The sequence below is a fragment of the Suricata suricatta genome, chromosome 4 (genome assembly GCF_006229205.1).
Source record: "Suricata suricatta isolate VVHF042 chromosome 4, meerkat_22Aug2017_6uvM2_HiC, whole genome shotgun sequence".
Lineage (NCBI taxonomy): Eukaryota > Metazoa > Chordata > Mammalia > Carnivora > Herpestidae > Suricata > Suricata suricatta.
The window spans coordinates 24,222,655-24,239,961 of NC_043703.1; positions in this window are offsets into that span (position 1 = coordinate 24,222,655).

A 17,307-nucleotide genomic window follows, 5' to 3' on the forward strand; every position below is an offset into this window, starting at 1 on the left:
CTGTCTTTTCCCATTCTGTTGGTTGCCTATTAGTTTTTTTGATTGTTTCCTTTGCCTTGCAGAAGAAGCCATAGAAATGAGCCATAGAATAAACAAGCCATAGAATGAGAGTAAAATTTGCAACTTATATGTCTTATAAAACACAGGATCCAGAATACATAAAGAACACTTAAACTTCAATAATAGAGAAACAAATGACTTAATTAGAAAGAGGGAAAGAAATCTGAATAAATATTTTCCAGAGATGTTGTACAGATGGCCAACCACCACAGAAAAGCTGTTCAACATCAGTAGTCATCAAGTACATGTAAAAACAACAACGAGCACAGCTCAGGCGTCCAACAACAGATGAAGGTACAAACAAAATATGGTATTTACTGATAATGGAATATTATCTTGCCAAAACAAGAAATGAAGTTCTGGTACACGATAAACATGGATATACCTTGAAAACATTATGTTTAGCAAAATAAGTCATACACATAAGGACAAATAAAATATGGTTTCAGTTATATGAAATATCTAGAAAATAGGCAAATTCACAGAGACAGGGAGGAAAGGGGAATAAGAAGTTATTTCTTAATGGGTACCAAAATTCCCTTTGGGGTGATAAAAATTTTGAAAATAGATAATGGTGATGGTAATACAACACTGTGTTTGTAATTAAAACTATATTTAGTAGTATTTATTTAGTACATTTAGTAGTATTATTTAGTATTTAGTAGTATTGTTAAAAATGTTTAAAATGGCAAATATATATAACACATTTACACATTATAAAAACACACATACAACCCCTGTCCCCAAATGAGACAACATGTATCACTTCACACTCACTAAATGGCTATAATCATAACATCAGGCATTAAAAGTTGTGGCCAGATTGTCAAACAATTAGAACCATCATGTATTGCTGATAAGAATGTATAATGGAGCAGCCATATTGAAAACTCTTCAGTAGTTTCTCAAAAGGTAAGCATAGATTCACCACATAACCCAGCAATTTCACTCCAATGTACATATGTAAGAATGCTGAAAATATGTGTCTGTATAAAAATTTATATAAGAATGTCCATAACTATTATTTATCATAGCCAAAAACTTGAAACAATTCAAATATCTACTTATTGATAAAGGATAAATAAAATGTAGTATATCCATACAAAGGAATATTTTTCTGACATAAAATGAAAGTTCTGAAACATTCACAACACAAAGTAACCTTAAACATTTTAAGTTTAAGGAGCCAGAATCAAATTACCACTTACTGTATTACTCCTTTTATAGGGAATATGCAAATTAGGCAATTTCATACAGACATAAAATAGGTTAGTGGTTCCCGGGGAACATGGAAAGAGTGAACAGGGCAACTGCTGATGGGTAATAAAGACAGTATAATAAATATATTCTGGAATTAGGTAGCAGTGATGGTTGTACAACTGTGTGATATTTTAACAAAAGAAAACAAAAAACAACCAAGAAACCACATTTGAATAAACAGTTTTAAAGGGTAAATTTTATAGGGTAAGAATTACATCTTAATTTAAAATTATTTCAAAAATAATGCAGGAGAAAATAATATAACTATACCTATTCTTCAAAGTTGGAATTTTAAATTCACTTCTTTCTCACAAGAATCTTTTAGGTACTTTTTCCTCTATTTTTCAAATGAAGAACAGTTGGCTTCTTCCAAGCTTACACAGCTTGAAAATGTTCAAGTCAAGTTTTAAATTCAGGCAACTGGACTTTACATCCCTGTGAACACGACCTCTAATCACAGGGGTATGACACAAAGTCTTTTTTCTGCTAGTCCCTCACTTAAGCACATCTAATAAATTGTTATCTGGGTCTGGGTATTTATTAGCAATACTTCTATCACCTTCCTCAAAGTTACCTGATGCCTCCTTTTCAGCACCAGTCATCTTTAACATGCTCCTGGAAACCATATTCAAATCCTCAAGAAATATATTATTTTTCTCACCTGTAAGCTCAATATGCCTCCTATTTGGAGATTAAACGTAAATATTTTTAAATAACAATCCAAAGAACCTTAGTATTTTATATATTAGCAAGTCTTTGGGCAATTTGTGGTCTATGTTATTCTCTTTATGTCACTTTGAACTTTAAATACATGCATGCTTGATGGCAAATATAACACCCTATAAAACAATCTCTTATAAGAACTTTTAACATAGATTGTGCCATGGGATTGGATGGTAACCGAAAGTTTACTCCCTTTATGTCATTTAATTAAGAAACAGCAGCTGATTGTAGAAATAGTTGTGACATGAAATGCATTTTTCCTGTGGATCAGGTTTGATTTCACATCCTAATATGCACAGTAAGGCTTGTAAGCCATTAATATATAGTTTAAAGTTAAAATTCCATTAGAACTTTAGACAGATAATGTAGGGATTAAAATGTTACTATAAGAGCAGATGCATCATGCCCACTAAATCACTGGCTGTATTTGAACTCATTATATTTGCCAAATTCATCATAAAGTTTGGCACATTTGATACTAATAAAAATGGAAATCTACAGAACTCTAAAGCTTTCTCTAATCTTTATCCTTTCAGCACTTGACCTACGGTTTGATATTCAATCTCATTACCAGTACCCATTTTCGGTTGAGCAATATAAACAGTACTATTCCTTTCTCCACTATTACTACTTCAAATTGAAAGAAGGATATTTTAAAATATCTGCCATGCATATTATGAAAATAATGAACAGAAAAGCACTTTCTTCTTTAACTCCTTATAAGAAAGGAAAATCATGTATACACAGACGTAGCAGTCATTTTTGAAGTAATTTTGTCAACTTGAAATCTACATTTTCTAATGTTTCAGAGAAACTATGTGACATACTGTCAAACAAAATATTTACCCTTCATCTGAAATTCAATAGCTGAAAGAGCATAATAATGTAACAAAGTGTGATTTCTTCTAACAAAAAGTTTCAAGTATTTTTTTAATGAAAGTTTAAAATGCAATCTAGCATCTTAACACTTCTTTTATTATTACTGTCCCTGGGTGGGTCAGTTGGTTAAGAGTCCCACTCTTGGTTTTGGCTGAGGTCATGATCTCAGAGTTTGTGAGTTTTACTCTGACAGTGCAGAGCCTGCTTGGTATTCTCTCTCCATCTCTCTCTACCTCTCCCACTCTCATGTGTATTCTCTCTCTCTAAAAACAAATAAACTTTTAAAATAAATAAATAAATAATAAGATATGGATACAACTGATGAAGTAGAAATCACTAAGAACTCTACAGTCTCTTAAAAAGATATTGCAATAGCCAAATCAAATCTCAAAGTAGATTTAAAAACCAATGTTGAAATGCATTTGTAATATAAAAAAAAAACTTTACTATAGTGTACTTTTCTAAAATAGTTTAAAGTTTCCACTATTAAAACTTTATTTTTTTTGTTATTTTCCAATGTAGCATAGATTAGAATTTATCTCTTCCTTATGATACAATCTCCAAAAATGCACTTAAAATGCAGAACAAAAATGTGAGGGTTCTGTTATTATACCATGTGGGCTAATATTCAAAGGAATTAGGGATCACATTATTTTCCTCTTTAGTTATCCTTTCCTATATCAAGGGTTGGAAACCTTGAATATACATTTCACAGAATCTTTTCATAAAGAATTTCTATTTAGAATCTGATCCTGCAGGTTTATTACATGATTAAAAGGTGGAATAGAAGGAAAAACTATTTTTGAATTCAACCCCCGGTCACTCTCTGTACTGCTACCGTCTGGTTTTAGCCACTCTTCTCTCTCACTTGAATTACTATCCTTCATAATATGTCCTCCTGCCTTCCACGGCCTATTTTCAACCTAAGAGCCAGTCAAAGTGATTTTAATATAAAGCAAATTGTGTTCCTTTTAAAACCAAGACCTCCAGGGCTTTCTGCTTAACAAAGTCACGGTAAAGTCCTCATAATTCCATGAAATCCTTTCCCCTCCAATGATCTGAGTTCCTCTTCTAATTCTCTGCATCAGTCTCACTGTAACCACACTGTCCTTTTGTACATCCTCTTGCAAGAAGGGAGGAAATTCTAACTTTCTGTTTCAGTAATATCTTTTAGTATCATCTATCACCTTCAAATTCTCAGTGCCAATGTCTATTCAGGTCCTCATAGGTGTTGTCTGGTTTATTATAAATCACCTGCTTCCCTCCTCATCTCCAATCTTTTGCTAGTCCATTGAAATTTATTTTATTTACCAGAATGATCTTCCAAAATTATTAATCTGACCTTGTTAAGCTACTGCTCAAAAGCCTCCAATTACGCTCCATACATTTGAAGAACGGCTTTCAGTATATTTATAATTGAACCTCTTCAGCTCTATAACATTTCTATGATAATTACACTGATTTCTTCATTTATAGAATAAACTCTGACTTCACATCTTAAGACTTTTTGTGTAAATTATTGCTATTGCTGAAAGCCCTTCTTATTTCTCAGTTTCTATCTTTCTCATTTTGGCCTAGATCCATTTACTATTTAACAGATCTGCTAACGAGGCTTTCTAGTTATCCCATACTTCTGAGATGCATTTAAATTCCTGTTGATGGTATTTTCAATGATCTCCCTGAAAAACAGGGACCATTTTTTTAAATTTTGTTTTTATATCATAACTATCAATATTACTTAGAGCTATGTTTAGAAAATAAATGGCCTATAAATAATATGTCTTGCTGTCCCTTTCCCCATTAGCTGCATGGTGATAATAATATTTAGCCTGTCTGCCTTGCAGCATTGTTAGATTTAAGTAAGATGCATGGGATACACTTTCTCCAATGGTAACCATGATGAAAATATATCAGTGTTATTCACTGAGAGGTCCCTTTCCTGAAAGTACATTTATTAATTTGGAAAGCTACACCAGGGGGGAAGAAGTGAACTTAAAGGGAATTTTCTCTTGAATTAGTGTAAATATATTTAATATTCTTTTCTATGAACGTCGACCAAAAAGGGTGTGTTATTAGTGTATTGTTGAGTGACATGTCATTGTTAATCCCACCGCTGATGCTACCACCTGGCAAATGTCATAAGTTTTCATGAGACAGTATGGCAAAATGATGTTAATAGATAGTCGAAAGGTAAGGAAGGTGGTATATATCCAAAATGTGATCACTTTAACCCCCTTCTGTACAAGCATCTGAGGCTAAGCCACTGTCGTGTCTTCACATGTGCAATTATAAAAGCTTTTTAAAAATGTATATGTCATGAGTATTAATCCATATTGTGATTATTTTTCAAGTATATTCTTTTTCTTTATTGTTTATTTTGTCTAATAAGGTAAATTTAATATATAGTCAACTCTATCAACATTTATTTACTCTTCAACTTGTCTAATGTGTTCATTTCTTATTGAGATACAGTTGACATGTAAAATTATATTATTTTCATTATATTAGGTGTACAACATAATGATTGAATATTTGCATATACTGTATATATTCTGTAAGTTTCCTTGTTGTTTTGTTAATAGTTTGTTGATGGTTTCCTATGAATTATTTTGGTAAAGACTAAAGCAAAACTTCAATTGAAAAATATTAACAATCCTAAATCTATTTTAGTAGTCAGAGTCTTTAATTATAATTATTAAAAAATGAGCACTCTAGACACAGATGTCCTCTCTAGTAAACCCACTGAAAGGTTTAAAAAAAAACAAAAAAGGATGGGGAAAACATAGTGTGTTCACAATAATATGATAGAATATTACTCAGCCATAAAAAAGAATGAAATCTTGCCATTTGGGAGAACATAGATGGAACTAGAAGTTACTATGCCAAATAAAATAAGTTGAAGAAATTATAAATACCATATGATTTTACTTATCTGTGGCATCTGAAAAACTAAACAATGAACAAAGAAAAAACAAACAAAGAAAACAGACCCTTAAAGACAGAGAACAAACTGGTGATTGCCAGAGGGAAGGAAGGTGGTGAGATGGGCAAAACAGGTGAAGGGGATTAAGAGGGATACAATTCTGGATTAAATTTAAAAAACTCAATTTTGTGCAAATATCTAGAGAATACAGATGTAGAACAACATCCCACATTGTAACACAACCTTGAAACAAAGACCTGAAAAAATATTATACATGTGTGGCATTTGTATGTATATAATCTCTTTTTATAGCAAAAATTCCCTTCTGCTTTCCAGCTGAGCTCCCTCCCCAGTTTCCTAACTCAACATTGTTAGGGAGAATGGCTCTATATCAAGTGTTCACTGGGGCTCTCCAGAATCTAATATGGACAATGTCAGCCCACCCAATTATCAAAAATTTGGCAGATTCCTATCCTATAAGCATACACTGCCATTTTTATGCTAGGCTTGCTTATTTGACAGCCCAGATCCCACATGGCTTCAGGAATAGAGCATCCATCTCCTGTTTAATCTACAATGTGCCCCAACAGGAGTTATTTCTTTTATATTTCCTTGCATCTGGTGTTGTTGATGGTTTAAAAGGAAAATATGATTTTTAAAAATTAATCCAATGATTTACTATTACAGAGGGGATGAAAATATTTCATATCTTTCTATATGTTAATCAATCAATGATGATCTTTCCAAATCCACTTTTAACATTCTCAATTTATTTTTCTTTAAGTTATTAAAAGGAGGAAATTAGCAACTCATCAAAAGAAAACTTACCAACACGGTACTGTTTTGATTACTAGAGCTTTCTAGTATAGTATGAAATAAGGGATACCTCCAGCATTGTTTTTTCCTTCTCAAGATTGTTTTTGTTATTTTGGGTCTTTTGTGGCTCCAGAGAAGTTTTAGGATTCATTGTTCTGATTCTGTGGAAAAAATATGCAGTATAAAAGTATTGAATCACAATGATGTACACTTGAAATTAGGATATTGTATGTTGATATTATTTCAATAAAAGGAAAAAGAGAAATTTACCAAGTGTTTAATTGAATTTCTCCCCCAAATATTCAATGATAGGACTACAATAAATTATGTTTTGGTGAATTTATAATGTTGGAAGAATGAACAAATAATATCTAAAAATATTTCTTGCTCCATAAAAACCTGAAGATAACCTGAGAACGTGGCTTTAAGAGTTTGTTTTGTTTTTCTCTACAGCTTATTTGGAGATGGCAGTGGTGTTTAAAAAAGAAAAGTCTTTTCAGAAGTACCAGAGCAATTGTTATTTCCTGGACTGTGTTTACAATAGAATCTAGTGGTTTTGGGGTGATAAAAATGTAGTATAGCTGAAAAGTAACATTAAAAATTTTTTGGTTTAAAACACTGCTCTATTAGAGGCACAGCTCTCTCACAAGATCTTCTGCTGTTACAGTCATGGTGAGGGAAGATTTAAAGTGTGAACAATATGCTGTCCTTGGCCCAGGGGAATCTACCTCCTTGTGAAGTGAAAATGGGATGTGGGAATTGAGTTCTGTTGCCAGAATTTCTGACATTCTCTCAGGAGCCTCTTCTTTAGGAGAATACATTTAATTTCCACCAAAAGAGAGGCCTTTACCTTCTGGGGCAGGAGATCTAGGTTCCAGCCCTATTCTTCCCAAAATGCATAAGGCTGGGCCACCTACCTAATCATGTGTCTCAGTTGCCCTAAAGCATAAAAAAGCAAATGAATTTTCTTACTAGATTCACAATGTTGTCTTAAGGAGAAAAGAAACATATTTGGTTTGATAGAGATATTTAATCACCTTGTAATACAAGATATTAGTGAGAAACTTAAGTATTCTAGATGTCTTTTATCATCCCTGCCTCATACTTTTCCTTCAAATGTTCATCAGATGAATTATATGGGCCTGGGCATGACCTCTAAGGAAGCTGAGAGACATCCAAAAGCAGCAAGGTAAATCATTCCACTTATAGGAATCATCTACCAGGCAAAGATGTAGGTGTATATTTTGTTCTAAAGTCACCATTCTATCATGTCCTTCCAAACTTAAAAAATCAGTAGTTGCCCCTCAATGCCATCAGACCAAAGAAGAGAATCTTTAACTTATTATTTAAGACCATTAAGGAAGGAACCCCCGTATTATTTTCCACATTATCTACTAATGCATTGCACTATAAAATGGCAATTCTATTAAACCTGGAACCGATAGTTACTCATGCACATAATTTCATCTAAAAGACATCTTCCCATATTCTAAAACTGTACTTCTTCTGGAAGCTTCCATTAACTACCTCACTCTATGTCATTTTAGATATGTCCTGAATTTTTATGGCACTTAATCAAGTCTCTTTTCTTTCCTTGTTCTGTTATTTAAGTTTCTTGTATATGTACACCTAACACACACACACACACACACACACACACACACACACACACACATACTGCTTTTGTAAATCTACAGTAAAGAAGTAGAGGGTATTTTATTCCAGTAGTAAGTACATTTAAAAACTATTATACTGCTATTTTGTACCAAGATTTTAGATACATTTTAAAATCCCAATTCTCACTATCATAGGTAATTTCATCTCATTCTTTGAATAAGGAAATCAAAATGCGGAAAGCTGATATGCCTTGCAAATTTGCAAAGATATTCAAATGTCAGAACCATTCCATATATGTCCATCTAATTTCAAAATCATTTTCTTTCAAGCTTCATTGTAGTACAGACCATTTTGTTTCTCAACTGAATGGTTTGTTATCAGTCTCTTCAATGGCTTCTGGATCATTTCAATATGTGATGGATATACATAGCATGTACATATAATGGATGCTCAGTAAATATTTGTAGAGTGATGGCTATTTTCATGTTGGGTTTTTTCAAGCTCCCAGAGAGAATTAAACAGAAACTCAAATAAAATCTAGACTGTAGATTATCAAGTTTATGTGGACTCTTGTGCTATCCTTTTCTTATGTTGAGCTCAAACAGGAAGAACTAAATCTGGGAATAAATAATGTAGACAATTAACTTGTTGATGTAAAGAACATGGTTTTAAGATAATCTTCAACTGACTGGGAACCATGTGAATTCAAGACTATTGAGAAAGGAACAAAGTGTGACTACTACTGGACAACAGGACTATAGGAAAATGCACATCCACTGATTCTTTCCAGAAGTCTTCCCAGCACAGTATCTATGAGTTGGATGATTATATGCCTCTTCAAACTGACAAAACAGGGGCGCCTGGGTGGCTCAGTTGGTTAAGCCTCCGACTTCGGCTCAGGTCAGATCTCACGTTCGTGGGTTTGAGCCCCGCATCAGGCTCTGTGCTGATAGTTAGCTCAGAGCCTGTAGCCTGCTTCTGGTTCTGTGCCTCCTTCTCTCTCTGCCCCTCCCCCTCTCATGCTCTGTCTCTCTCTGTCTCAAAAATAAATAAAAACATTAAAAAATAAAAAAAAACCTGACAAAACAAATGGGAATTGTAGCAGAAAGAAATTGTAGAAATAAGCCAAAAAGAAAAGGCCAAAGGCTACCTTCAAGTAAAATCAGAGTGTGGCATTAACTTGGTGAATTTTTAAGTTCCAAAAGGGGAGAGATTTTTGTATTTTTTTCACACACCTATCCCATGCTCCTTAAGAAATACCTGGAATAACGGAATTACTGATCTTACTGAGTTCAGAATTAACCACTGAGAATCAATAATTCTAAGTCTAAGAGAAAAAAAATCACATTAACCAAACTCAATTTTATTTTGTTTTTAAAAACAAAAAAGTCAGTAAGTGACTCAGGGGCCAGAAGATATCTGTCTGCAGATACAGTGAATTTTCTACTCCTAGGTAGCCCTCCACAGGATTCCACCTCTTTTGTAAATATGTCTTTGTGTGCATGGCAATCAAAGTCATTGGCAAATAAGCTAGATCAATTAAGTGCTTAAGAGTTGTGAACTAAAAATGCATAATGTGAACAATTCCACAACAAACATGGACAAACTACTGAATGAAATACACAGCATCCATCAGCTACAGTGTTCTTTCCCTTTGGGAAGAATTTGCAAATATATTCACTTTCATGATTCTGTTCTTGCATAAATCCACATCAAATCAACACTCTTCTAATTGACTCAATGTATCTTTAGAAATGTTAATACATTGGGGCTCAGTTGGCTAAGTGTCTGACTTGGGCTCAGGTCATGATCTCTTGGTTAGTGAGAACCCCACAGGGGTTCTTAGCTATCATCACAGAATCAGGAGCCTGCTTCAGAGTCTGTGTCTCCTCTCTCTCTCTCTCTCTCTGCTCATTCTCCACTTGTGCTCTGTCTCTGTCTTTCTCAAAAATAAACTATAAAAAAAGAAATGTTAATACATTTTGTCAACTCAAGACTTGCATGGTAGTTAGATATATTTAACTGATTTCATTAGGCAGTTGAAATTGTATTCATTATTTAATACAACCACCTTATTTTATCCAGTATTCAAATTTTTATTAAGATCATTATTTTATTTGGGGTGCCTGCCTAGTTCAGTTGGTTGAGCGTCCAACTCTTTATTTCAGCTTAGGTTATGATCCAGAATCATGAAATGAGCCCCATGTCAGGCTCCGCACTGATTGTGGAGCCTGCTTAAGATTCTCTCTCTCTCTCTCTCTCTCTCTCTCTCTCTCTTTCTCTCTCTCTCTCTCTCTCTCCCTCCCTCCCTCTCTCTCTCTTTCTCTCTCTCTCTCTCTCTCTCCCCTCTCTCCTACTCACCCTAACCTCTATTTCTAAAACAAAATAAATAAATTTAAGAATAATCATTATTTTATTTTCCAAATAATAGAACTGAAAAAGAGTGGAAATCTTCAAGCAGAAAATACAGTGATAACATATCAGAAATTAACCAATACATACTTATTGAATATATGGGATATGTATTCAAAATTTAAGAGAAATGGACAGGATCATGCATTAGAATATGTATGTGCTCATTATTATGAGAAAAGAAGACTCAAGCAAAACCACTAAAAAATACTAAAGAGTATTTAATGGGATTCTTTAATGGAATATAATTATATTATAAAAAATACAAAATTATTTTGTAATTAGTAATTATAAAAATATTATTAAGCTTTGCTATAATGGTGAAGAATCTTCCAATTATAGTGGCCTAAAGTGAGTATTTAATTTTCACTCACACAGGACATAGCTGTGGGGTGCCTGCAGCTTTGCTCCAGGCAGTTGCTGGGCTTCAGGCTAAGATTGTTTCAGGCTCAGTTTTGCTCCATTTTGTGTATGATTGGCATGTCTCTTTATTTCAGAACACAGGAAAAGAAGTAGCACCTATATAGTACGTGAATACTCTGCAGGAAGTGGAAGAGTAAGAGCCGCTATAAGTGTATAATTCTTAATGGTGTCTGTGGTTGCTGTATAACCGTGTTTTCTCACAATGACCCAAACGAGTCACATGGTTAGTCTAGAGTTAGTAGAGTCAGGAATTATGCCGGATCTCCAGAAGGCATTGCAAATCACCTACCCCGAGAAGGGGTGCATCCTTTCAGGAGTCTTACCAAGAAGGAGAGTGTAAATCATGAATAACAGATGTATTATGACATACACATTAAACCATTTTAGGTTAAATAAAACATACCAAGTGACTGAATTTATATCCATGACAAGATCTATGGAGATTTATTAATAACATATATCATTGCTAATGATTTTCTGTTATTTTGTATGAACAGAATTTGTATGCAGTTACTTTGAATAAAATGCTTAGAAAAGTGATTTGGATTTATTTATGGTTAATATTTTATCAAAAAACAGATATTCGCTCCTTTTGTACATAGAGGAAAGTTAATTGCCTATGAGTTTAAAGTGTAGGATTGAATCAGACATCTTCCACATACTGACAGGAAAGAATAAAGAAAGGTCCTGACTTTTCTTTACCTTTCTGTAAAAATGTGATATTCTCAGTGCCATGTTGTATAATTCCTAAATTATATAAATGTTATTAATTTGTGGATTCATCTTTTTACTGAAATACAAAAGTAACCTTTAAAAATTCAGTGTCTAATTATAATCATATAAATAAATAAAAATGTATATAAAGATAATATATATTTTATATATTTTGGAACAGAATATATATATGGAAATATATGGGAAAGAAAATATGAATATGGATATATATATAAAGAGAGAGAGAGAAAAGGAAAATATTGGACACTTAGGCAGGTATTTTTCTCTCTTATTCATAGAAAATCATCATGGAGGTCACAGCTCCTCGGTTCCTGCCTCATTAAGTTCATCTTTGTGAATCTGACTTATTTTTTTCTAGAGAGAGAGACAGAGCATGCTCACATGTGTGGGGGAGAGGCAGAGGGAGAGCGAAGCAGGTTCTACACCCTGAGCAGAGCTGGACACTTAACCAACTGAGCCACCAAGGCCCTGATTTTGACTTCTTAGACAATAAAAGGTCACTCCATTTTGTGGATGTACTGTAATTTAACCCATCAGACACCCATTGATGGAAACTTGAATTCATTCACATCCATTGCTATCATAGGTTTTGCTGCCCTAAATGGCCTCATGCTTTCATTTTGCACAATGTTTCGTATAGCTTCTTAGAAGTGGGGTTGCTAAGTCAAATTGTAGAATTGCAAGATTTTTCTCCAGTATAGTAGTATTTTGCGTCTTTATTAGTGAACAAATGAAATTACTTCCTTAAGGACATACTGTCACATTTTTAGATTTTTATCTATCTAATAAGTAAAAAAAATTGTCCAACTTTTTTTCATTGTCCTGATTAAAAATATCTTTTTTAATTTTTTGATTTCTGATTTTCAGAAGCCAGATTGAACATTTTCTCATATGGTTAAGAGCCATTTACATGTATTTTTCCTTGGACTCTCTATGTATATCTGTAGCCCCCTTTTACAGAGCTGTTGATTTTTTTTTCCCATTCTGTTGTGTAGAATCCCTTTGCATATTAGTATCTTTTGTAAGATATAAATTTGGACATTCTTTGTTATAGAATTTGAATCTGTGTTGGACCTGAAACCCACAGCTCACAGGACTGAAAGTATTTAGTTTTTTCATGTAGATGCAGTTCTGAACTTATCTAATAACATTTTGCATCTGGGATTGTGAGAAATGATGCAACTTATCTTGCCGGTGCCTTTGCCATGAGCTTCCTCCAAGCCCATGACGGAAGTCAAGGTTACCACGCTTTGGTCAGAAGCTCTGAGCCATCTACCATCTACTGCCTTCTCCCCGGAGAACCACTCAAGGCTGTGCTGCTCCTCCTTCTCTGGGGATGGAGGCAACTCTGAGTGCCCTAGCTGTTCCTTTTCTCCATGCACCTGCTGGCAGGGTCATCCCGTCACTCAGCATTTGTGTACCATTACTAGCCATTTGTGTCTTGTTTTTACTTAGAATATTTTTGTAGATGTTTTTGATTTATTATTCTGTTCCGTTATGGCTTCTGGGCGGTTAAGTCACAGCTGGGAAGGCCTTCCTACTTCAAGGTTATATGGGAATTAATTGATGTTTTCTTCTAGTATGTCTAGAACATATTTTGACATTAAAATTTTGATCCAGTTATAGTTTATATCAAGTATTTTTGATGTACCTTTTGTCTTCACTTATGATATAACTAAGTCTTTCTTTCATAGCTTTCTCAGATTTTTGATAGCTCCAATTCACTCTCTAGTCTCACAGACCATCTCTTCTCTGTGTTCCTGCACTTTCTGCTGTTCTTATCTTCTTTCTTTAAAACAGCAAATGTAATGCCCAAAATGCAGTATTCTCAATGGCCAGAGACCACCAGGGAGGCCGAGGCACGCATGCAAAGGCAAAGGGCTTTACTGCAAGCTTATAAGCTCGGGCTCACAGACTTCACCAGCGCAGTGGATCCGTGCTGAGAGCCCCGAGCAAGGGCTGAGCAGGGTTTATACGGGGTCTGGGAAGGGGGAGTCACAGGAAATTGTGACATAGGTACAGTGATCCAATCATTATTGCATAACAGTATTGGCAGCAACTTTAACCATACACATTGTTCAGAGTGTTCGTTACTTTTGGCGGGACCCAATCACAACATTTAGGGTATCTTTAAAATTAACCAGTTACAGAGCCAGTCCAGCGTCTTATTCGGTGACTATGGGGTTAACTTTAACATTAGGTAACAGGGTCCTATCTAAAGTTCCTATCTGCAGGCCTCACCTTAAGGAATGTGGGGAGAGGTAGCTGGCCTTTCCTGATTGGATACCGCAAGGTGGTCTCTCCTGCTCTAGGCAATGTGTAATGCCTGATAGTTTTGGGGAAACTGAAACTTAGGCCTTCTAGTTCAGAGGGGAAACTTAAAGCCTGTCATGGCATCTGTTTGGTTCAGACTCCTGTTCTTACACAAATACTTTATTAAATATATTTTAGTTGATGTCACAATATTTATACTTTTCACCAAACATGTGACAAAATAGTTAAACCTTTTCATCCTTTTTCTAAATGCATTCATATTTAGAGGTGGGATTTGTTCTTTTTTTGCTAGTCACATTTGCAGCTAATGAGTTTTCATGGACTATGATTAGTAGATTCATGGACAGCAATAATGGGATTTATACAGAGTGGCTTTCCAAGCTTCCAAAGTTAAAAGATTTCCTTTTTGTTTCTGCAAAGGACTTAAAAATATGGCATTGCTGGCTCTGAGCGACCTCCTAAAAAAATCTTGTACTGGTAGTCCTGGCTTACATACATCTCACAGTTTTTGCCTTATAAGATATGTCTTCATTTTACAGAAGTTCTAATTGCTGAAACTGCTATCTCAGAGAAATAATCCTCACTCCAAGTTCTAAGTCTTTTCTCTCTGCTTCTTTAGAAATTCTGCTATATTCAATATCGGTTCTAATTTAAATGCTTACCTTTTGTTGGCAACCTCTCTTTCTGGAAGTCAATATGGTAAAATCTTATAATAATACACCCTGATTAAAAGATATGCCATGATAATTCAAATTATAATCCAATACAATTAGAAATTAGCTTCTGTTCTGTTAAAAGTTATTCTTTTTTTAAAAAAAAAGGTTACTTAGTTATTTATTAATTTTTTAGAGAGAGAGAGAGAGAGAGAGAGCGAGTGAGAGCGCAAATGCAAAAGCTGGGGAGGGCAGAGAGATCTAGAGAGAGAGAATCCAAGCAGACTATATGATGTCAGCACAGAACCCAAATTGGAGCTCGATCTCATGAACTATGAGCTGAGCTGAGGCACCCAGGCACCAAAGAATAAGTTTTAACAGGGCCCCTGGGTGGCTCAGTCAGTTGAGGATCCGACTCTTGATTTCGGCAGGTCATGATCTCACAGTTCATGAGAATAAACCCTGCGTCAGGCTCTCTTCCGACAGCATGGAGGCTGCTTGGAATTCTCTCTCCCTATCTTTCAGCCCCCTGTCCTGTTTATGCACACACACACTCTCTCTCAAAATAAATAAATAAACTTTAAAAAAACCCTTACTTTTAATTGGAGGTAAGCTAACATTTGATCTCCTCTCAGGTGAGCTGGAAGATAAATATTACAGACAGAATAAGAATTCATGGGGCAACTGGTATCATTCCCATCTCAAATTGGGAAGTAGGGGGTTGAGAGTCATAATCCCAGTATTCTCCATCCCTAGATTTGACCCAACTTGTATATACAGAATGGATACCAACTAACTGAGATATTTCTGGAATAATAACTAATCTGGAACTTTCTCCATTGACATTTACACCGAACTAGAGAGTTGCCATCACATGACTTCAGAAACTAGAACTATCAGATTAGATTTGAATTGCATGGCTCAGGCTCTGGAATTCCCAACCAGTCACTGTGTAGTCTCATCTTAAAATTTGCATTAATCTCTAGTAATGGAGTCAACATTATATGTGACTTATTATTTTACATCTCATTGGGTTAGGTGTTATCTTTAGTAATTTCTTAGCTTCCAACTTCTAGGTTTCTTGTATAGATCCTTGTTCACTTCGTGGCACATTCCCATGGATCTACCCCCTGGATCGTTGTGGATCTCTGCTTTTGGAAATATTTTGACACAATATGTTGCCTGTGGATTTTTTTTTCCTGATCTTAGTTTCCTTGAAAATGTAGGTTGTGAATTCATTGCTAACTGTGGCTATAGTTTTTCTTAATATCTGTATGATAACCTGCATGTTCCCACCAGAACTGGAATTCTGCTCAGGGATTTGGAGAAAATACTTTAAATTCCCTGAATATAATTTCTTATCTCTAAAATTGGGAAGCTCAAGCTTCATAAAATAGAATTTAATATTCACTAGTAGATTCCCAGATGATTCAATAGTAGAAGTAGTTCATCTAAATAATTTTTATTCATTTTACATTCTTTCAAGAGAATAGTAATTTTTTATCTATTTCTCCAAAGTTCACCATTGGAATAGATAATAAAATTTACACATATCTTAGTTTCAAAAAAGCATATTACCTTTGACCTTGTGAATAACAAAGCTGAATATATAAGCTGCTTTACAACAAAAAATTCAATGTAGATTCATTTATGCGCTGTAAAAAACCTTATGAAGGTATCTAATATAGATATATTTTGACAATGTTTGCAAATAATAGTATTTTGTCTTTGAAGAAAGATGTAATTATTTTATAAAGTGTTGCATTGATCCTAAGCACTTTTTCGACGATGAACATGCTTGGATTGAAGAATAAGACAAGATCAGATCAAATATTTTTTGTTCTACTTTGACTCACACTTGTTTCTTCTCAAATTAAACCTAATTTTAGTTGGCAGGATCCTAGCTATTAGTGTGTCATCTACTGTGACCATTTCCATCATGATTTGCAGAGGTCATTTGTATGATATTTGACTCTATTGATTCTAAAGTTATAAAATTCAACACCACATGGACTCTTTACAGTCCACAGTAAAAATGGAATTTGGAACTCCTGATGTGTAGCAAAGGGCAGCTAAAAAAAAAAAAGGAAAGGAAAAGGAATATGCCTCCTAGAAAATAAATGTTTATAGGGAGACAGCATTTTTAAATACATACTGACAGATAGAAGATAAAGGGATTAAGACTAACAAGTAACAAAATGAAAAAATAGTAAAAAATAAAAGAAGTATGATGCAAACATTGGTATGAAATAGCCATTCTGGAATTGAAATCCTCCATCCCGTCATTGAAAAGGGGTGTGAGGAAGGTAAATGGAATAGATCAGCCAGAGTCCACAGGTTACCTGCAGGATCTTCATGATGGGGTCGAATCCCAGTGGGCAGCGGATGGTATCACCAGCAAGGGCAGGATGTGTCATTGACAGCTTCAAAGGAAACCTGGGGAAAAGTCAGATGAATTGTGAATTTGTGTAGTGGCCTAATGTCATGTCTTTTGCCCACCCATCACCTTTTGTACACACTTCTTGTGCTTGA